Genomic DNA, 22,043 nt, shown 5'->3' with positions numbered 1-22,043 from the left:
CTGGCTTACTTCACTCTGTATAATTGGCTCCAGTTTCATCCATCTCATCAGAACTGATTCAAATGAATTCTTTTTAATGGCTGAGTAATACTCCATTGTGTATATGTACCACAGCTTTCTTATCCATTCATCTGCTGATGGACATCTAGGTTGTTTGACACAGTTCAAGACCCGTTCATGACAAGTAAGTAAATAACTAAATCAATAAACATGGTCAACCATCTCGGGATAGAAGGGATTGTCGTGGTAGTGCTGAAGAACATCCCCGAGAAACATCCAGCTCTCGTCACATCACATCTAGCAGAGTCTGAGTGCATGCTTGCCTCTTGAGATTCAGAGCAGGATAGAAGGTCTGCTTCAACCACCTCTGTTCCACACCGACTGAAGGGTATAGCCTGTGCACTGTGCAAGAGAAGAAAGGAAACCATGGGGAAATGAGAAATGAAACCCATGTCCACACAAACACTTGTCCTTAGATGTCTTTCACAGCAGCACTGTCTGTAATCTCCAAATAGTGGAGCAGCCTAAAAGTCTGTCAGCTGGAGAGGGGTAAACAGAGTATTCTGTAGCCATTCAGTGGAATAGCATAGACGGATGAAAAGTGATGAGCTTCTGCTTTCTGCTGCCACACGGGTGAGCCTCCAAAGCATTCTGCTAAGTGAAAAACCCAGACACAAAAGGCCACTTCCTGCAGGAGTCGGTTGATATGAAATGCCCGCAAAGGGCAAATCTACAGAGACAGAAATTAGATGAGAGGGTGCCTGGGCGTGCAGGTCCTCTTGGGGATCGGCTGCTGATGGGTACACGGACCCTTTTCGTGGTGCTGGCAGGGTTCCACAACTGCACTGTGGCGGTGGTTGCACACTGTGTGAAGTTGCTAAAAGTCACTGCCCTGGAAGTGATGGGTGTGATTTGTGGTATGTGATTACACCTCAGTAAAGCAGTTTAGGAAGGTAATGCAGAAGTGCAGGTGAGACATGTGGGGAAAGATGTGCCATTGCTTCTGTAACAGTGGGGAGCGCCCCTGCTCCTTCCACGTCCTGGGTCCGGCCTCCTCCACATGTGCTAGATGCTCCCTCCAGAGACAGTCGCCATGCACGTCAGGACAGAACCCCCCGTGAGCACACACGTCTAGTGTGTCTCTGTGTTTACACACAGGCACCCGTTGGGTGACCACAAGTCAGTGGCTCTGGACAGGCTCCCAGAAGCCACCCTGCATCTGAAATTCTACTTAGTTGTTTTCCTATTCTTCTCAAATCACGTGGACCCAGCTTCCATTTCCCAGATTCAGTAACGGATCTCAGCCCTTAGCTCCAACCTCTGTTCACAGGCACACCTTTAGCCTGCTGTGAGGCCCCCTGCTCTAGCTCAGCAACCCAGGAGGGATGCTCAGCAGAACAGTAACCAAGACAGTGGAACTCCATCCATCCTCCTTCAGCCATCAGGACTGAGGTGTGTTCCCTCCCCTCCATCTTCCTGAGTGTCTGGTAAGGAAGGGGACTTGGGGGCATAACACACCACTGAGTCATTGAAATTGTTCTAAATATGGCTGTGAATAAATATGGCAAAATGCTGCTCAGAAGGGAAGACACATAATTTAAAAAAATTTTTTAACGTCTTTAGTAGCAAACATGGCTCTTCAGTTCAGGATTCTATTTAAAACCAGGACGGTTGAAGCATCATGCGATTTTTGCTTCTCAACCTAAACTGTGCATCAAATCCCCCCCTGGAGAGGCTTTAGGAGACCCGATGCTGGCAGGACAGCCCCAGAGAGTCTGAAGTAGTAGGTCTGGAATGTGGCACTGGCGTGAGCTTTATCTGAAAAAGTTCTCTTCTGAAAGCCGAGCTTGCAGCTGTGGAAATAGAACCCATCCTTACAGGAGGAAATCGAAGATCAAAAATATGCGACTCCTCTCTACAGCGAAAGCAGCTTTTCATCATGACCCGCTATGCTTGACAGCTATCTTAGGCTGAGGAAAGGGACGACTTGCCCAAATTAATACTAGTTTGAAAACTGACCTTGTGCTTGCTCTGCTGCATGTTCCTGAATCCAACGTTTTACAGTTAACACCCTGCTGTTGTTAGTGAAACTCAGTATCTTTTAGTTCTTGTCGGGATCCCTTGTGCCTAGTTAGTTGAATACATTTCTAAAACACTGTGGAGATAACATCATTCGACAGATCAGAATAGTGTGTCAAAGATTAAAGATGGCTGAGACTTGTAGCTGTGGATGCTGATGCAGCAGGATCGACTGTCAGCATATCTGCTGCCTGTGCTCAGTTGCCCTTTTAAACTGTTTCCTGTGTTATCAAATTAACTCCCACGCTCAGATGAAGACCAAATCGGAAGAGGATGCTCATTGGGAAAAATACAGTTAAGCAATCCCTTGTTTGGTGCACACCCATGAAGACCCACCTCCCTAAACGTTCTTTAGGGATCTCTTCCAGATATTCTTTGGCACATTCCCCAGTGATGGGCTTGCACTGCTGTGTCCTGACTCCTCATCTTCTTAAAGACAGGGCTTTCAAGCTCTCAGGTGCATTACAGTGCCCGGGTTCTCTCGGAGATCCAAAAGAGGATGATGGCCCGTGCTCCGGACACCTTCAGAGCGTGTCTGCAGGAACAGGGCCTCTGAGAGGATCGGATCCCCACCTGTGGCAACAGGAAGATCTCAGGTCAGCCTTTTGCAGAGCAGCTCCAGGGGCGTCACTGCACAGTGAAGATCACAGCCAGCAGCATGCCCGGGATTGTGGTTTAAGGAACTGGGTGGATGGCGGTGCCCATCCATGAGACAGGAAACGTTGTCCTGGGGCTACTAGCAGGCCTGCAGGGCTTATGCGACATCGGAGTGCAGATGCCCCATACGTCTCAGCCTCTGGGGAATCTGGGGCCCAGCTGAGATGTCCTAGGTAGATGTAGTGATAGGAAAAGGCAACAGCATAAAAGGGGATACTGATGAAAACAAGTCAGATGGGTAAAAGCTCTGGGGGGTGACATGGTCACCCAAGGATCATGTATGGAGTGGAAGAGCACAGGGCAGAGGTTGGAAACCAGAGGAAAACAAAGCCCAAGATTTAGGAGGGGATCAAAGTAAATGGACCGACAAGGAGACTTAGAAGTAATGGACTGAGAGGTAGGGGGAAAGCCAGGGTGGGCTGCTGTCACAGACTCTGACCAAGGAAAAGTGGTTTGAAAATGGAATGTGTCCGTGGCCAATACAGCTCTGGGTACTATGGTTTGGCCCACGGAGCTCTTGGGAGGCGTTAGCAAGGGGATGTTCTGTGGATGGGTACATGGCAGAGGAATCGAGAGGTAACCAGATAAGGATGGTCCTGGTGTCTATACTTTCAAGAAGCATGGCTTGAAAGGAACCAAAGATGCACGGTATTGGGAGCAGTGGGCTGTGTGCTCGCAGGGTGTGCTCTCCTCTCCTGGCTCCACCTGGTGATGCTGACCTGCAGCACCCGCCGGGGGCCGGGGGCGTTAAACTGGTGTTTTTGTCTCCCTCCTCTTGTTGTGGGCCCAGTACTCCCTGGCTGACTGAGCCTCAGCCAACCTGCTGGCATCTGCAGACCCCTCTGAATCTGGGTCTGATCATCCAGCCCATCCCTTGGCACGATGTCCACTCCTCAGCCTCAGCCTCGAGGTCCCCTAGCCCATCGCCTGCTTAGGCTTTGTCTGGATTCAGTCCCTTTCCACATTTCTCCCTCGGGTGATGCAGAGCCCTCCCTTGGATCTCACCTGCACCGCAGCAGGAACCAAGATCAGCTCCAGAAAACGAAATTCCTAAACTGCAGCCACCCTTCTGCCCAAAGACTCCGTTGAGTCATTGTACAGTCTGCCCCCTGTGAGTCCCAAGTGTGAATGGGGTGGAATCCTCCTTTCCCTGGTGTTCCTCTTCATTTCTTGTCACACCGCCCTTGTCTGAGCTGTCTCACCTCTGCCTGCCACTGCCTCTGTGGGCCGTTCCCCCACAGTGACTGGGATGCTCTTTTCCTTGGCTTGTCTTTCATTTGACCCATGGCTTCCCATACAATATCCAGGTCAAAGGGGGTCTAGTGTAGAATGTGTACCTTGTCGAGTACATCTAGGAGACGCTGTTGTCACATAAGCCACACGCCCCTGAACTATAGAAAAACAGAGGGATAAAGAACACAAGAGTCAAATATGCCAAAGGTGCCTGAGATGTTGGCTAAGATGAGCACTGAAGAGTGTCTGTGGGATCAGGAAGTATGGATATTAATGATGCCCATGACGAGACTAGTTCCAGTGGAGGTACTGGGAAAGAAGCTCCATGGAAGGGGGCTGAGGAGAGAATCTCTCAGCAGAATTTGAGCAGTTTTGCTTTGCAGGGCAACCGGTAATGTGCCAGTAGCTACATTCTAGGGTGGTGGAAAACGGTGGGTTCCCCCCTGTGCTGTGGAATGCTCCGATGTAGAGGGAGCAGGGGCTGGTTCAGGAGAGAGGAATGATAACTGCAGGGGCAAAGTCCCTGAGAAGGTGCAAGGCATGGGATCCCAGGCAGAGGTGAGGGGCTGGGTGCAGTCAGGAGCAGGCGTGGAGAGGGGCAGCAGAGTGCCAGGACAGAAACATGCAGATCGGGACTGGGAAACTTGAGAAATCCCACCGGATTGCTTCGGTATTCTCCAGGAATTATTGGCGGGTGGGGCTGGTGGTCATTAGCATGGAGGAATGTTAGGAGTGTGTAGTGCACGGGTGTAGCTAGGTGACCGTGAAACTGAACAGCGGTCTACTCCGGCCATGGATTTAAGATAAAACACTTCTGTAAAGTTGTAAAGTTTTCTCCTCGATGCTCAGGTGCTCAGACACAGGGAGGGAGTGGGCAGGCAGGAGGGTGCAAGGAGCACAAGAGGTGTGTTTGTCGGGGAGAGGTGTGTTTGAGGGAGACAGCTTCCACCCCTGGCTCAGCCCATCCAGGAGGGGCCTGGCGCATGGTGTGAAAGGACGCGCGGTCGGTGAGCTGGGTCTCCAGGAGGCTGTGGCATCAGTGCACGGGCACTAGTGCGAGGGAGCTGGAGGACAGGACGTCATGTTGAGGGTGAAGACAGGGAGGAATGCTGGAACCAGGACACCACGAGGGGCGCGGTCCTTCCTGATGCCCGGGGCGGGACCGTGGGCAGAGGGATGCTCGGGTGGGGAGGAAGGGAGCATCGCTAAGGACGGAGAGTCTCCGGGGTGACCGGGTGAGCCTCGTGGGCACTGAGGCCGGATCAGAAGAGGGAGGCCTGAGAGAACAGTGAGTGTACCACGGGAGGGACGCGGTCACAGGCCGGGGGTGGGAGGGAGGAGAATGGACAGGGGACTTGTAACGTTCCCGCACGTGGGGGGCTTCGGCAGTGGGCGACAGGACCCGGACGTCACCGGTCAGGTTCTTCAGTGGAGAGTTCGAAACCCGGTCCCCGAGAAATCCCTAGCCGACCAGGGCCAGGAGACGGGCACGGGCCTCACTGGGTTGCGGCGCGCAGGCCCAGAGCCAGCCAATCGGAGTGCAGCTCCGCCCGCCAAGCGCCGGATCTTCCCGGACACCCTGACTTCCTGCCCGTGTTGCTATGGTTCCGCGGACGGCTGGCTGTCTCGGGGTGGTTTGGCCGGACCCCTTCGAGAGATTCCCTTCCTTTCTCTGATCCTTACGGGCATCCCCCTTAGCTTTCGCGTCCTCACTGTCCAGTCCTCTGCGCGAAAACCCAGCAGGAACGATGAATCTTCTTCCGGGCTTGCGGCGTTTTGGTTTCTGTGGCCTGCAGGTGGCAGTGTTGCTCCACAGTGTCGCCGGGCCGGTTTTTTCTCTGCCCTTCGCGCTTTAATAAAATGACAGGAACCCTTTTGCCACAAGAAGTGGCTGGTTTGGTTTTCCTTCGCTTGTGCCGGTTGGCTGATTCAAAGTGCATCTGAGCCCTTCAGAGAGCCCGTTGTGAGAACTTTCGCCGGACCCATTGACACTTAAAATTAAAATAAAACAATATAAGCGGACATAGTGAATGAGAGTGGACGGAGTGGTTACCCTTGTCTTGCTTTGGATCCTTGAGGAATTCCTGTATGTTTAAAGAGAACTTTATTATGACAGTGAGTTTTGACTTGAAAATCATTACGTGAAGTGAAAGTGAAAGTGGCTCAGACGTGTCTGTTTCTTTAAGACCCCTTGGACTCTAGCCAGCCAGGCTCCCCTGCCCATGGGATTCTCCAGGCAAGAATAATGGAGTGGGTCGCCATTTCCTTCTCCAGAGGCTCTTGCCAACCCACCGATTGAATCTGGCCATCCTGCACTGCAGACTGACTCCTTACCATCTGAGCCACCTACAATAATAACATGACAGGGAAAGTGCCAAGTCAAGATCCTGCTGGGTAATTGATGCTGGATACCACCCAAGAAGCAGATGCTATTACTGCCCTCATTTTATGCCTTTGGGACCTGTGGCACACAGAGGAAGAGTCGGCTCTCCAGGTTCTCAGGGTTCCTCAGAGAGTGTCCCTATGTTCAGGTCTCAAGTCTGTCAGATTGAAGTTTGCACACTGGTTTGTAGGATACTTTCCCCTCCCCAGTGGAAGAGTGACATAAAATGCTCACTGGGATTGAGGGTAAGACAGCCTGCAATGCTGTGAAAGACTGAGGGCAGGAGGAGAAGGGGATGACAGAGGACGAGATGGTTGGCTGGCATCACTGATTCAGTGGACATGAGTCTGAGCAGGCTCCAGGAGATGGTGAAGGACAGGGAAGCCTCCTGACCTGCTGCATGCAGTCCATGGGGTCGCAAGAGTCGGACACGACCGATGGACTGAAAAACAATAACGTATTTATTACAATGAGATACTAAATGAGAGGGGTCGTGAGGGAAAGTACATAGAAAACGACTCATCTACTCTATAAAGATTATGACATACACATTTATAGTGCAAAGCACCTGGAAGTAATCAGCTGTTATGGAGCATGAGTTGCTCAGCTCACTGCTAGGTGAGTCAGTGAAAGTGAAGTCGCTTAGTCATTTCCACTCTTTGCGACCCCGTGGACTGTAGCCCACCAGGCTCCTCCGTCCATGGGATTCTCCAGGCAAGAATACTGGAGTGGGTTGCCATTTCCTTCTCCAGGGGAATCTTCCCAACCCAGGGATCGAACCTGGGGTTCCGCATTGCAGGCAGATGCTTTAACCTCTGAGCTACCAGGGAAGCCCAAAGGTGGGTCAGGAAGGGACTGTAATCCGGAGTCCACTGACAGAGAAGAGGGCAGCATAGTGACCCAAAATAACCATCTTGTTGGGGCCAGGTTGGACAGAACCCGGACATCAGGGATCAGGTCCCTCGGTGGAAAGTTCCAAACAGCTTCGGGGAGAAATCTTCCAGCAGACGCAGGCTGGGAGACTGGCACTGACCTCACTGCTCCCCTGGGCTGGCCCAGAACCAGCCCTCAGCATCTCCGGATCTTCCTGGATGTCCTGACTTCTTGCCGGCCTCGCTGTGGTTCTGTGGGCGAGTCGAGGGGAACTCGCGGGGTCCAGGGGTGGTAGCCCCGGCCTCTTGGAGAGGTTCCCGTTTTCTGGTTCTCAGGGGCATCCCCCATAAATCCTCTGCTCCATAACCAAGCAAGAAGGATCGGTTTTCATCCAGGCTTGGTGGCATTTTGGTTTCTGTGGTCTGCAGGGGGCAGTGCTGCCTCGTGGAGCGGCTTGCCCTTTTTCCCCCCCCCCGCCCTTCTGCGTTGAAAAAAGTTCTAGAAGCCTTTTGCGGTCATCAGCGACGGATTTTTTTTCTATGCTTGCCCAGTTGGCTGGTTCCAAGTGCTGAGAAAAATGCTGAGACACACATTAAGCAAACTGAAAATTTAACAACAAAGAGAAAATATTAAGCAGGTCAAGGGAAAAGTAGCAAATAACATAAGTGGAATCCTCATAATATTATCAGCTGATTTCTCCGCAGAAACTCTGCAGGCCAGAAGAGAGTGGCATGATATACTTAAAGTGGTGAAAGGGAAAACCTACAACCAAAAATACTCTACCAAGCAAGGCTCTACTTCAGATTCAACAGAGAAATCAAAAGACAATCAAAGGCTCAGGGAATTCAACACTACCACACCAGCTTTACAACAAAGACTAATGTAACATCTCTAGGCAAGAACAAAATGAAAGACCAATGGAACACAATAGGAAGCCCAGAGATAGACCCATGCACCTATGGGCCACCTCGTCTATACTCAAGGAAGTAAGAATGTCCAATGGAGAAAAGACAGCATCTTCAATAAGTGGTGCTGTGAAAATTAGACAGGAACATGTAAAAGAATAAAATTAGAATACTTCCTAACACCACAGGGTGGGGGGGGACCCTCAAAATCAATTAAAGACCAAATATGAGGCCAGATGCTATAAAACTCTTAGAGGAAAACATAGGGAGAACACTCTAACAAAAAATTTAGCAATATTCTCTTTCCATTCAGTTCAGTTGCTCAGTCGTGTCTGACTCTTTTCGACCCCCTGAATCGCATCACACCAGGCCTCCCTGTCCATCACCAACTCCTGGAGTACACTCAGATTCAAGTTCATCGAGTTAGTGATGCCTTCCAGCCATCTCATCCTCTGTTGTCCCCTTCTCCTCCTGCCCCCAATCCCTCCTAGCATCAGAGTCTTCCAGTGAGTCAACTCTTCGCATGAGGAGGCCAGGGTACTGGAGTTTCAGCTTTAGCATCATTCCTTCCAAAGAAATCCCAGGGCTGATCTTCAGAATAAACTGGTTGGATTTCCTTGCAGTCCAAGGGATTCTCAAGAGTCTTCTCCAACACCACAGTTCAAGAGCATCAATTCTTCGGTGCTCTGCCTTCTTCACAGTCCAACTCTCACATCCATACATGACTTCTGGAAAAACCATAGCCTTGACTAGACAGACCTTAGTCGGCAAAGTAATGTCTCTGCTTTTGAATATGCTATCTAGGTTAGTCATAACTTTTCTTCCAAGGAGTAAGCATCTTTTAATTTCATAGCTACAGTCACCATCTGCAGTGATTTTGGAGCCCTCCGAAATAAAGTCTGACACTGTTTCCACTGTTTCCTCATCTATTTCCCATGAAGTGATGGGACCGGATGCCATGATCTTCGTTTCTGACTGTTGAGCTTTAAGCCAACTTTGTCACTCTCCTCTTTCACTTTCATCAAGAGGCTTTTTAGTTCCTCTTCACTTTCTGCCATAAGGGTGGTGTCATCTGCATATCTGAGGTTATTGATATTTCTCCAGGCAATCTTGATTCCAGCTTGTGTTTCTTCCAGTCCAGCGTTTCTCATGATGTACTCTGCATATAAATTAAATAAGCAGGGTGCCAGTATACAGCCTTGACGTACTCATTTTCCTATTTGCTTCCTGACCTGCATACAGATTTCTCAAGAGGCAGGTCAGGTGGTCTGGTATTCCCATCTCTTTCAGAATTTTCCAGAGTTTGTTGTGGTCCACACAGTCAAAGGCTTTGGCATAGTCAATAAAGCAGAAATAGATGTTTTTCTGGAACTCTCTTGCTTTTTCCATGATCCAGCGGATGTTGGTAATTTGATCTCTGTTTCCTCTGCCTTTTATAAAACCAGATTGAACATCAGGAAGTTCACGGTTCACGTATTGCTGAAGCCTGGCTTGGAGAATTTTGAGCATTACTGTACTAGCATGTGAGATGAGTGCAATTGTGTGGTAGACACTGAAGAAGCTGAAGTTGAACGGTTCTATGAAGACTTATAAGACCTTTTAGAACTTACACCTAAAAAAGATGTCCTTTTCATTACAGGGGACTGGAATGCAAAAGTAGGAAGTCAACAAACCCCTGGAGTAACAGGCAAATTGGCCTTGAAATGTGGAATGGAGCAGGGCAAAGACTAATAGAGTTTTGCCAAGAAAATGCACTGGTCATAGCAAACTCCCTCTTCCAACATCACAAAAGAAGACTCTACACATGGACATCACCAGATGGTCAACACCGAAATCAGATTGATTATATTCTTTGCAGCCAAAGATGGAGAATCGCTATATAGTCAACAAAACAAGACCAGGAGCTGACTGGCTCAGATCATGAACTCCTTATTACCAAATTCAGACTTAAATTGTAGAAAGTAGAGAAAACAGCTAGACCATTCAGGTATGACCAAAATCAAATCCCTTATGATTATACAGTGGAAGTGAAAAATAGATTTAATGGACTAGATCTGATAGACAGAGTGCCTGATGAACTATGGAATGAGGTTCCTGACATTGTACAGGAGACAGGGATCAAGACCATCCCCAAGAAAAAGAAATGCAAAAAAGCAAAATGGATGTCTGGGGAGGCCTTACAAAAAGCTGTGAAAAGAAGAGAAGCGAAAAGCAAAGGAGAAAAGGAAAGATATAAGCATCCGAATGCAAAGTAGCAAGAAGAGATAAGAAAGCCTTCTTTATCAAAAAAAAAAGAAAAAAGAAAGCCTTCTTCAACGATCAATGCAAAGAAATCCAGGAAAACAACACAATGGGAAAGACTAGAGATCTCTTCAAGAAAATTAGAGATACCAAGGGAACATTTCATGCAAAGGTGGGCTCGATAAAGGACAGAAATGGTATGGACCTAACAGAAGCAGAAGATATTAAGAAGAGGTGGCAAGAATACACAGAAGAACTGTACACAAAAGATCTTCACGACCCGGATAATCACGATGGTGTGATCACTCATCTAGAGCCAGACATCCTGGAATGTGAAGTCAAGTGGGCCTTAGAAAGCATCACTACCTACAAAGCTAGTGGAGGTGATTGAATTCCAGTTCAGCTATTTCAAATCCTGAAAGATCATGCTGTGAACTTGCTACACTCAATATGCCAGCAAATTTGGAAAACTCAGTAGTGGCCACAGGACTGGAAAAGGTCAGTTTTCATTCCAATCCCAAAGAAAGGCAATGCCATAGAATGCTCAAACTAAAAAATAAAAAATAAAGAAATAGGACCTAATTGTACTTACAGTATTTTCACAGCAGGTTCAGTTCAGTTCAGTTGCTTACTCCAGTCCGACTCTTTTACACAGCAAAGGAAACTATAAACAAGGTGAAAGACAACCCTCAGAATGGCAGAAAACAATTGCAAATGAAGCAACTGAAAAAGAATTAATCTCAAAAATATACAAGCATTTCATTCAGCTCAATATCAGAAATATAAACAACCCAATCAAGAAATGGGCAGAAGACCTAAAACAGACATTTTTCCAAAGAAGACATATAGATGGTCAACAAACACTTGAAAAGATGTGCAACACTGCTCTTTATTAGTTAAATGCAATTCAAAAGTACAAGGAGGTATCATCTCTTCAGAATGGCCACCATCAACAAATCTACAAACCCTAAATGCCTCACAGGATGTGGTGAAAAGGGAATCCTCTAGCACTGTTGGTGGGTAAGTAAATCCATACATCCACTATGGAGAACGGTATGGAGATTCCTAAAGAAACTGGAAATAAAACTACCACATGAAACAGCAATCCCATGATTGTTACTTTTACCTTAAACTGCTTAATATTTTCTCTTTGTTGGTAATTTTTCAGTTTGCTTAATTCAAGCTTTTTTCAACCTGGCCGGGCGGGGAAGAAACGGGCAAGCGACTGGGCGGAGCAACACTGCCCCCTGCAGACCACAGAAACCAAAATGCCAGCATGCCCGGAGGAAAATCCTTCCTGCTCGGTTTTCCAGCAGAGGACTTATGGGGGTGCCCCTGAGGACCAGAGAAAGAAAGGGAACCTCGCACAGGGGCCCGGGTTAACCATCCCTGGACCGCGCGAGTTCCGCTGGACTCGCCCACAGAACCACAGCGAGGCGGGCAAGAAGTCAGGACTTCCAGGAAGATCCGGAGTTGCTGAGGGCTTGTTCTGGGCCTTCCCCGGGGAGCAGTGAGGTCAGTGCCAGTATCCCAGCCTGCGTCTGCTGGAAGATTTCTCCCCGAAACTGTTTGGAACTCTCCACTGAGGGAACTGATCCCTGATGTCGGGGTCCTGTCCAACCTGGCCCCAACAAGATGGTTATTTTGGGTCACTTTTCTCTGCCCTTTTCTCTGTCAGTGGACTCTGGCAGTGGACTCTGGATTAAAGTCCCTTCTTGACCCACATTGCAGTGAGCTCAGAAACTCATGCTCCGTAAGGGCTGATTACTTCCAGGTGCTTTGCACTATAAATGTGTTATGTCATAATCCTGATAGAGTGGATGAGTCGTTTTCTATGTACTTTCCCTCACTCCCCCTTTCATTTAGTATCTCATTGTAATAAATATGCTATTGTTGGTTTTCAGACCATCGGTCGTGTCCGGCTCTTTGCGACCCATGGACAGCAAGCAGCACATCAGGAGGCTTCCCTGTCCTTCACCATCTCCCGGAGCTTGCTCAGACTCATGTCCATTGCGTCAGTGATGCCATCCAACCATCTGGTCACTGTCATCCCCTTCTCCTCCTGCCCTCAGTCTTTCGCAGCATTGCAGGCTGTCTTACCCTCAATCCCAGTGAGCATTTTATTTCACTCTTCCACTGGGGAGGAGCATGTAGCCTACAAACCAGTGTGCAAACTTCAATCTGACAGACTTGAGACCTGAACATAGGGACACTCTCTGAGGAACCCTGAGAACCTGGAGAGCTGACTCTTCTGTGAGCCACAGGTCCCAAAGGCATAAAATGAGGGCAGTAATAGCAGCATCAATTACCCCGCAGGATCTTAGCTTGGCACTTGTCCCTGTCATGTTATTATTGTAGGTGGCTCAGATGGTAAGGAGTCAGCCTGCAGTGCAGGATAGCCAGATTCAATCGCTGGGTTGGCAAGATCCTCTGGAGAAGGAAATGGCGACCCACTCTATTATTCTTGCCTGGAGAAACCCATGGGCAGAGGAGCCTGGCTGGCTAGAGTCCAAGGGGTCTTAAAGAAACAGCCACGTCTGAGCCACTTTCATTTGCACTTCACGTAATGATTTTCAAGTCAAAACTCACTGTCATAAAAAAGTTCTCTTTAAACATACAGGAATTCCTCAAGGATCCGAAGCAAGACAAGGGTTACCACTCCGTCCACTCTCATTCACTATGTCCGCTTATATTGTTTTATTTTAATTTTAAGTGTCAATGGGTCCGGCGAAAGTTCTCACAACGGGCTCTCTGAAGGGTCAGATGCACTTTGAATCAGCCAACCGGCACAAGCGAAGGAAAACCAAACCAAAGGAAACCAGCTGCCGCTTGCGGCAAAAGGCTTCCTGTCATTTTATTAAAGCACGAAAGCCGGTGGAAAAACCGGCCCGGCGACACTGTGGAGCAACACTGCCACCTGCTGGCCACAGAAACCAAAACGCCGCAAGCCCGGAAGAAGAGTCATCGTTTCTGCTGGGTTTTCGCGCAGAGGACTGGACAGCCTGGATGCGAAAGTTATGGGGGATGCCCGTAAGGACCAGAGAAAGGAAGGGACTCTCTCGAAGGGGTCCGGTCAAACCACCCCCGGACAGCCAGCCGTCCGCGGAACCATAGCAACACGGGCAGGAAGTCAGGGTGTCCGGGAAGATCCGGCGCTTGGCGGGCGGGGCTGCACGCCACAACCCAGTGAGGCCGTTGCCCGTCTCCTGGCCCTATTCAGCTGGGGATTTTTCTGGGACCGGGTTTCGAACTCTCCACTGAAGAACCTGACCGGTGACGTCCGGGTCCTGTCGCCCACTGCCGAAGCCCCCCACGTGCGGGAACGTTACAAGTCCCCTGTCCATTCTCCTCCCTCCCACCCCCGGCCTGTGACCGCGTCCCTCCCGTGGTACACTCACTGTTCTCTCAGGCCTCACTCTTCTGATCCGTCCTCAGTGCCCACGAGGCTCACCTGGTCACCCCGGAGACTCTCCGTCCTTAGCGATGCTCCCTTCCTCCCCACCCGAGCATCCCTCTGCCCACGGTCCCGCCCCGGGCATCAGGAAGGACCGCGCCCCTCGTGGTGTCCTGGTTCCAGCATTCCTCCCTGTCTTCACCCTCAACATGATGTCCTGTCCTCCAGCTCCCTCGCACTAGTGCCAGTGCACTGATGCCACAGCCTCCTGGAGACCCAGCTCACCGACCGCGCGTCCTTTCACACCATGCGCCAGGCCCCTCCTGGATGGGCTGAGCCAGGGCTGGAAGCTGTCCCCCGCAAACACACCTCTCCCCGACAAACACACCTCTTGTGCTCCTTGCACCCTCCTGCCTGCCCACTCCCTCCCTGTGTCTGAGCACCTGAGCATCGAGGAGAAAACTTTACAACTTTACAGAAGTGTTTTATCTTAAATCCATGGCCGGAGTAGACCGCTGTTCAGTTTCACGGTCACCTAGCTACACCCGTGCACTACACACTCCTAACATTCCTCCATGCTAATGACCACCAGCCCCACCCGCCAATAATTCCTGGAGAATACCGAAGCAATCCGGTGGGATTTTTCAAGTTTCCCAGTCCCGATTTGCATGTTTCTGTCCTGGCACTCTGCTGCCCCTCTCCACACCTGCTCCTGACTGCACCCAGCCCCTCACCTCTGCCTGGGATCCCATGCCTTGCACCTTCTCAGGGACTTTGCCCCTGCAGTTATCATTCCTCTCTCCTGAACCAGCCCCTGCTCCCTCTACATCGGAGCATTCCACAGCAATGGGGGAAATCTCACTGTCTTCACCACCCTAGTCTGCAGCTACTGGCACATTACCGGTTGCCCTGCAAAGCAAAACTGCTTCAAATTCTGCAGAGAGATTCTCTCCTCAGCCCCCTTCCATGGAGCTTCTGTCCCAGTACCTGCACTGGACCTAGTCTCATCATGGCCATCATTAATATCCATACTTCCTGATCCCACAGACACTCTTCAGTGCTCATCTTAGGCAACATCTCAGGCACCTTTCGCATATTTGACTCTTGTGTTCTTTATCCCTCTGTTTTTCTATAGTTCAGGGGCGTGGGGCTTATGTGACAACAGCGTCTCCTATATGTACTCAGCAAGGTACGCATTCTACACTATGCCCCCTTTGACCTGGATATTGTATGGGAAGTCATGGGTCAAATGAAAGATAAGCCAAGGAAAGGAGCATCCCAGTCACTGTGGGGGAACGGCCCACAGAGGCAGTGGCAGGCAGAGGTGAGAGAGCTCGGACAAGGGAGGTGTGACAAGAAATGAAGAGGAACTCCAAGGAAAGGAGGATTCCACCCCATTCACACTTGGGACTCACAGCGGGCACACTGTACAATGACTCAACGGAGTCTTTGGGCAGATGGGTGGCTGCAGTTTAGGAATTTCGTTTTCTGGAGCTGATCTTGGTTCCTGCTGCGGTGCAGGTGAGATCCAAGGGAGGGCTCTGCATCACCCAAGGGAGAAATGTGGAAAGGGACTGAATCCAGACAAAGCCTAAGCAGGCGATGGGCTAGGGGACCTCGAGGCTGAGGCTGAGGAGTGGACGTCCCTGCCCGGGGATGGGCTGGACGATCAGACCCAGATTCAGAGGGGTCTGCAGATGCCAGCAGGGTGGCTGAGGCTCAGTCAGCCAGGGAGGACCGGGCCCACAGCAAGAGGAAGGAGACAAAAACGCAAGCTTCACCAACCCCATCCACGGGCGGTGCAGGTCAGCATCACCAGGTGGAGCCAGGAGAGGAGAGCACACCCTGCGAGCACACAGTCCACTACTTCCAATACCATGCGTCTTTGGTTCCTTTCAAGCCATGTTTCTTGAATGTATAGACACCAGGACCATCCTTATCTGGTTACCTCTCGATTCCTCCGCCATGTACCCATCCACAGAACATCCCCTTGCTAACGCCTCCCAAGAGCTCCATGGGCCAAACCATAGTACCCAGAGCTGTATTGGCCACGGACACATTCCATTTTCAAACCACTTTTCCTTGGTCAGAGTCTGTGACAGCAGCCCACCCTGGCTTTCCCCCTACCTCTCAGTCCATTACTTCTAAGTCTCCTTGTCTGTCCATTTACTTTGATCCCCTCCTAAATCTTGGGCTTTGTTTTCCTCTGGTTTCCAACCTCTGCCCTGTGCTCTTCCACTCCATACATGATCCTTGGGTGACCATGTCACCCCCCAGAGCTTTTACCCATTTGACTTGTTTTCATCAGTATCCCCTTGTATGCTGTTGGCTTTTCCTATCACTAAATCTACCTAGAACTAAATCTAATCTCAGCTGGGCCCCAGATTCCCCAGAGGCCGAGACGTATGGGGCATCTGCACTGCCATGTCCCATAAACCCTGCAGGCCTGCTAGTAGCCCCAGGCCAACATTTCCTGTCTCATGGATGGGCACCGCCATCCACCCAGTTCCTTAAACCACAATCTCGGGCATGCTGCTGGGTGTGATCTTCACTGTGCAGTGACTCCCCTGGAGCTGCTCTGCAAAAGGGTAACCCAAGATCTTCCTGTTGCCACAGGTGGGGATCCGTTCCTCTCAGAGGCCCTGTTCCTGCAGACACGCTCTGAAGGTGTCCGGAGCACGGGCCATCACCCTCTTTTGGATCTCCGAGAGAACCCGGGCACTGTAATGCACCTGAGAGCTTGAAAGCCCTGTCTTTAAGAAGACGATGAGTCAGGACACAGCAGTGCAAGCCCATCACTGGGGAATGTGCCAAAGAATATCTGGAAGAGATCCCTAAAGAACGTTTAGGGAGGTGGGTCTTCATGGGTGTGCACCAAACAAGGGATTGCTTAACTGTATTTTTCCCAATGACCATCCTGTTCCAATTTGGTCTTCATCTGAGCGCGGGAGTTAATTTGATAACACAGGAAACAGTTTAAAAGGGCAACTGAGCACAGGCAGCAGATATGCTGACAGTCGATCCTGCTGCATCAGCATCCACAGCTACAAGTCTCAGCCATCTTTAATCTTTGACGCACTATTCTGATCTGTCGAATGAAGTTATCTCCACAGTGTTTTAGAAATGTATTCAACTAACTAGGCACAAGGGATCCCGACAAGAACTAAAAGATACTGAGTTTCACTAACAACAGCAGGGTGTTAACTGTAACACTTTGGATTCAGGAACATGCAGCAGAGCAAGCACAAGGTCAGTTTTCAAACTAGTATTAATTTGGGCAAGTCGTCCCTTTCCTCAGCCTAAGATAGCTGTCAAGCATAGCAAGTGATGATGAAAAGCTGCTTTCGCTGTAGAGAGGAGTCGCATATTTTTGATCTTCGATTTCCTCCTGTAAGGATGGGTTCTATTTCCACAGCTGCAAGCTCGGCTTTCAGAAGAGAACTTTTTCAGATAAAGCTCACGCCAGTGCCACATTCCAGACCTACTACTTCAGACTCTCTGGGGCTGTCCTGCCAGCATCGGGTCTCCTAAAGCCTCTCCAGGGGGGGATTTGATGCACAGTTTAGGTTGAGAAGCACAAATCACATGATGCTTCCCCCGACCTGCTTTTAAAGAGAATCCTGAACTGAAGAGCCATGTTTGCTACTGAAGTTGTTAAATTTTTTTTTTTAATTATGTGTCTTCCCTTCTGAGAGGTATTTTGCCATATTTATTCACAGCCATATTTAGAACAATTTCAATGACTCAGTGGTGTGTTATGCCCCCAAGTCCCCTTCCTTACCAGACACTCAGGAAGATGGAGGGGAGGAAACGCACCTCAGTCCTGGTGGCAGGAGGTGGATGGACGGAATTCCGTTGATGTGACGAGAGCTGGATGTTTCTCCGGGATGTTCTTCAGCACCACTACGACGATCCCTTCTATCCCGAGATGGTTGACCATGTTTATTGATTTAGTTATTTACTTATTTGTCATGAACGGGTCTTGAACTGTGTCAAATGCTTTTTCTTTGTCTGTCAAGATGACAGGTGGTTTCCGTCCTTCATTGTATCAATACGTTGTTTTCCAAAACTGAAGGTGAGTGTTGGTCCAGTACTGCAATCCTGGGAAAGATCTCACACAGCCCTTTGCAAAATGTTTCTTGATTTTGTTTGTACATACGGGGTTGAGGGTGTATGCATCGCTATTCATGACAGATATGGGTCTGCAGCTTTCTGGTGATGGCAAGTCTGGCTTTGGTACTGGGGTAATACTGGGCTTATAGGATGAATTAGGAAACGTTCCCTCCTCCCTCCTGTCTATTCAGGAAGAATCTGTGAAGGATGGGTGCTATTTCTTCTTTAAACACTTGACAGATTTCACTGATGAAACCAGGAGGCCCAGGACTTCCCTTTGTGGGAAGGTCCTTAAATGAATGGTTCAGTATTGTTGCTTGCTACAGGTACATTCAGATTTGTTATTTGGCCACTGCGTTTAAGCCAACTCCCATCCAGGATTCTCTGGCCTGTTGGTTCCTAAGGCTCGGTCTCTGACCTAGAATTTGACGTGCTGCACATCTCTGCCCATCACCGGATTCTGGCTCCTACTCTGTAACTGGGGAGAGTATGCTGCTCAGAAGTGACCCCCAGATCACCAACGCCCAATGGGCAGGTTGGGGATACAGACTTTGAGGTGGGGAGGGGGTGGCAAAGCTGATACCCTCATTTGCAACCGCCTATCCATCCTCCGGGCGCCCTCATGCAGGCTGTGGGTAATTCTGCAGTTGGGACTGGCACAGCAAGGACCCAGAGTACCCTGTCCCCTCCCCCGCCACGTCCACTTCATCTACCCTGCTCCTTGTCATTCTTCTCGTCTCCTAGCAACGCAGCCTCACAGGGGATCAGTGACGCACTCGCCACCACATCTAAGGGTGTCAGATCTCCTCTCTGCTTAATGACTCAACCTCGAGGGCAGGGACTGGCCATGCATTTCCTCCTCACCTCCCCATCTCAACAGCCAGCCTGGCACTGCATGGAGGGGATGTAACATATACAGTGAAAACCTTCATGATTGCCTAAATGAGGGACTGTGGATGGCAGGATCGACCTGGGTTGGCTGCTGGAGTGAGCCCATCGCATCCCACCCTGGGGATCTTGCCCCAGGCGGGGATGACCATCCCTGCCCCAGTGCACTGTGGCTACCATCAGGGACGTACCTTATCCAGACTTGGTGTGCCACCAGCTGTGGACGGACACTGAAGTCACCGGGTCTTCCTACGTCACCCCAGCCTTTATGGAGGGTACAGTTGGGGATGCTCTGTCAGAAATAATCCTGCGCTCATATGGCCTGGCCTATTAGTCTATGACAAAGGAGCCAAGAACATCCATCACGGAAAACGCTGTCTCTTCAATCAATCGTTATGGAAACCTGGACCCACTTTTTTCACACAGCATTCAAAAATAAACCACAACAACAGAAGATTAAAGATGAAATTGCTAGAACTTAAACCATAAAGCTCCTAGAAGAAGACGTAGGCAGTATGCTTCTTGACATAGGTCTTAGCAATAGTTTTTTGATATGTCATCTCAGGCAAGAGCAACCAAGGCAAAAAGAAACAAGTTGGGAGTTCATCAAACGAAAAAGCTTTTACACATCAAGGGAAATCATCAACAAAAGAAAAAGGCAACCTGCTGGGTGGGAGAAGATATGAGCAAGTGACACACATCCGAAAAGAGGTAGATGTCCAAAATAGCTAAACGACTCATAGAATGTATTGGGAGAAACACCCAAAACCCGATTTTAAAATGGGGCAAAGCACTGAATAGACATTTCTGCAAAGACGAGATACAGATGGCTAATAGACATATGAAAAGATGCTCAACATCTCCTCATCAGGGATTAGAAAATCAAGACCACAGTGAAGTACTTCCTCATACCTGTCAAGTAGCTCTTATCAAAAAGACAACAAGTAAGAAATGTTGGGGAGGATGCAGAGAAAAGGAAACCCTCGTGCGGTGTTGGTGGAAATGTATATCGGTGCAGCCACTATGGAGACAATGAGGCTTTCCTCAAAAACTGAAAACAAGAACTACCATATGGTCCAGCAGTTCCACTTCTCGGTATTTTTCTCAAGAATAGAGGAAACACTAGTCACAAAAGATATATGTGCTCCTCTGTTCACTGAAGCATCATTTACAGCCAAGGGGAGAAAAGATATGGAAGGAACCTAAGTGCCCATCGATAGATGAGTCAAAAAGGAAGAAATGGTGTACACATACACACACACACACACACACACACACAGTGGAATATTACTCAGCAATACAAAAAAGAATGAAATCTTGTCGTTGTCGACAACATGGATGGACCTAGAGGGTGTTATGCCAAGTAAAACTAGGCACACAGAGAAAGACAAATACCACACCATTTCATTTACATGTGGAACCGCAGAAACAAAATAAGAAAACACAGGAAACAAGACAGAAATAGAGTCAGAGACACAGAGAACAAACTGGTGGTTATCAGAGGAGGAGGGAGTAGGGAGATGTGTAGAACAGGGAAGGGATTAGGAGACACAAACTTCCAGTTGTAAAATAAGTCATGGGAACGGAATGTACATACAGGGAATATAGTCAATAACCTTGTCAGAAATCTCTGTGGTGACACATGGTAACCAAGCTTATCATAGCAATTCATTTCACAATGTTTAAAAATATGGAATCACTCTGTTGTGCACTTGAAACAAATATAATATCATATGTCAATTTTGGGCCTCCCCCGTGTTTCAGCAGTAAAGAATCCTCCTGCAATGCTGGAGCTGCAGGAGGCATGGGGTGGACTCCTGGGTTGGGAAGATCCCCTGGAGGAGGGCATGGCAACCCACTCCAGTATTCTTGCCTGCAGAATCCCATGGACAGAGGAGCCTGGCAGGCTACAGTCATGCGGTCGCAAAGAGTTGGACATGGCTGATGTGACTTAACCTGCACACATGCATGGCAACTTTACTGAAGAAATAAAGAGTGGGGGCTCTGAATGGAGGATGCCGAGGTTTGTGGGTCACTTTTCCTCTGGCGGCCTATGTGACTCTGGGCCATCCCCCTAACTTCCCTGTCCTCTGCTTTCTCACCTCATCAATTAGGATTGAACTCTTCCAAAATGATGGGTCTTTGAAGGAGGAGTAAATAAGGTGACAGAAAGAAATATATTGAATGTGGTCTGATACCTCGTAAAGGATGAACAACCTTGAAATGCCATGTTAGCCCAGCTAAACGTGCCCACACTGACTAAATTCATGCCTCTGAGTTTCAGGAAGAAAAGCTCCCTTGGAGCTGGGAGACAAGTCTTGCAAGATGGGTTGAGCTCTGAAGCTCTCTGATGAGATCACAAGTTCAGACTCCAATAAATATACCTGTTCTCAAGTGCCTTTGTCTGCAGAAGACTCGTGGATTTCTGCAGAAACATAGCTCTGGGAGATATCTGAGAGCACAGACTGACAGACAGCAGAATTTATTTTCACTTCTGAAGAATCTCACAGGTACTTGCTGGCTACACAACATTGGGCTCTGAGTGTGGGGAGGAAAAGTACATTTCATCACTCATGTCTCCTGTAATGAAAAGGGAAGCTATTTGTTACTCGGGGAAAGATGTTTGTGAATCACAGATCTGAGAAAGGTCTTATATTCAGAATATGTAAGGAATTTTAAAACTGCAAATGACAAAATGCTGCGAAGGAGGACAGATCCTTGTGCCAGGGGTTGGTGTGTGGGAGGGGAAACCAGAAAAGGTCAGCACCTGGGCGTTTTTAGGGTGATGGACGTGGCCTGTGTCCTGGTCGTGGTGGTGATCACTGGAATCTCTCCGTGTGTCACAGCTCAGAGCACTCCACACCCAAAGACAAGCAGGCCAGGAATTCCCTGGTGGTCCAGTGGTTAAGAATGCGACTACCATGTAAAATTAATACACAGAAACCCCTGCATTCCTATAAACTAATAAGGAAAAATCAGAAAGAGTAATTAAGGAAACAATCCCATTCACCATTGCAATGAAAAGAATAAAATACTTAGGAATAAATTCATGTAAAGAAACAAAGACCTGTATACAGAAACCTATTAAAAAAAAAACTGATGAAAGAAATCAAAGATGACACAAATAGATGGAGAAATGTACCACGTTCTTGGATTGGAAGGATCAGTATAGTGAAAATTACTCTACTACCCAAAGCAATCTGTAGATTCATCACAATCCTGATCAAACTACCGGAGGTATTTTTCACAGAACTAGAAGAAATTATTCCACAGTTTG

The 22,043-nt window shown here is 48.8% G+C and overlaps 2 long non-coding RNA genes across 2 annotated transcripts; one reads left to right on the top strand and one right to left on the bottom strand.

Annotated features, from left to right (window-relative positions):
• The first annotated feature begins 5,091 nt into the window (after positions 1–5,091).
• Positions 5,092–12,276, top strand: LOC138931033 (uncharacterized). The gene is made up of 3 exons (XR_011446344.1): positions 5,092–5,257; positions 9,576–11,391; positions 11,540–12,276. It is a non-coding gene; the product is annotated as an uncharacterized lncRNA (long non-coding RNA).
• On the bottom strand, positions 6,791–14,202 carry LOC138931027 (uncharacterized). The gene is made up of 3 exons (XR_011446338.1): positions 13,770–14,202; positions 10,964–11,035; positions 6,791–7,826 (listed from the first exon to the last, which is right to left on the bottom strand). It is a non-coding gene; the product is annotated as an uncharacterized lncRNA (long non-coding RNA).
• Positions 14,203–22,043: the final 7,841 nt, after the last annotated feature.

Source organism: Ovis canadensis, chromosome X (genome assembly GCF_042477335.2).
Source record: "Ovis canadensis isolate MfBH-ARS-UI-01 breed Bighorn chromosome X, ARS-UI_OviCan_v2, whole genome shotgun sequence".
NCBI lineage: Eukaryota > Metazoa > Chordata > Mammalia > Artiodactyla > Bovidae > Ovis > Ovis canadensis.
This window is presented reverse-complemented; position numbering and strand designations above follow the sequence as displayed.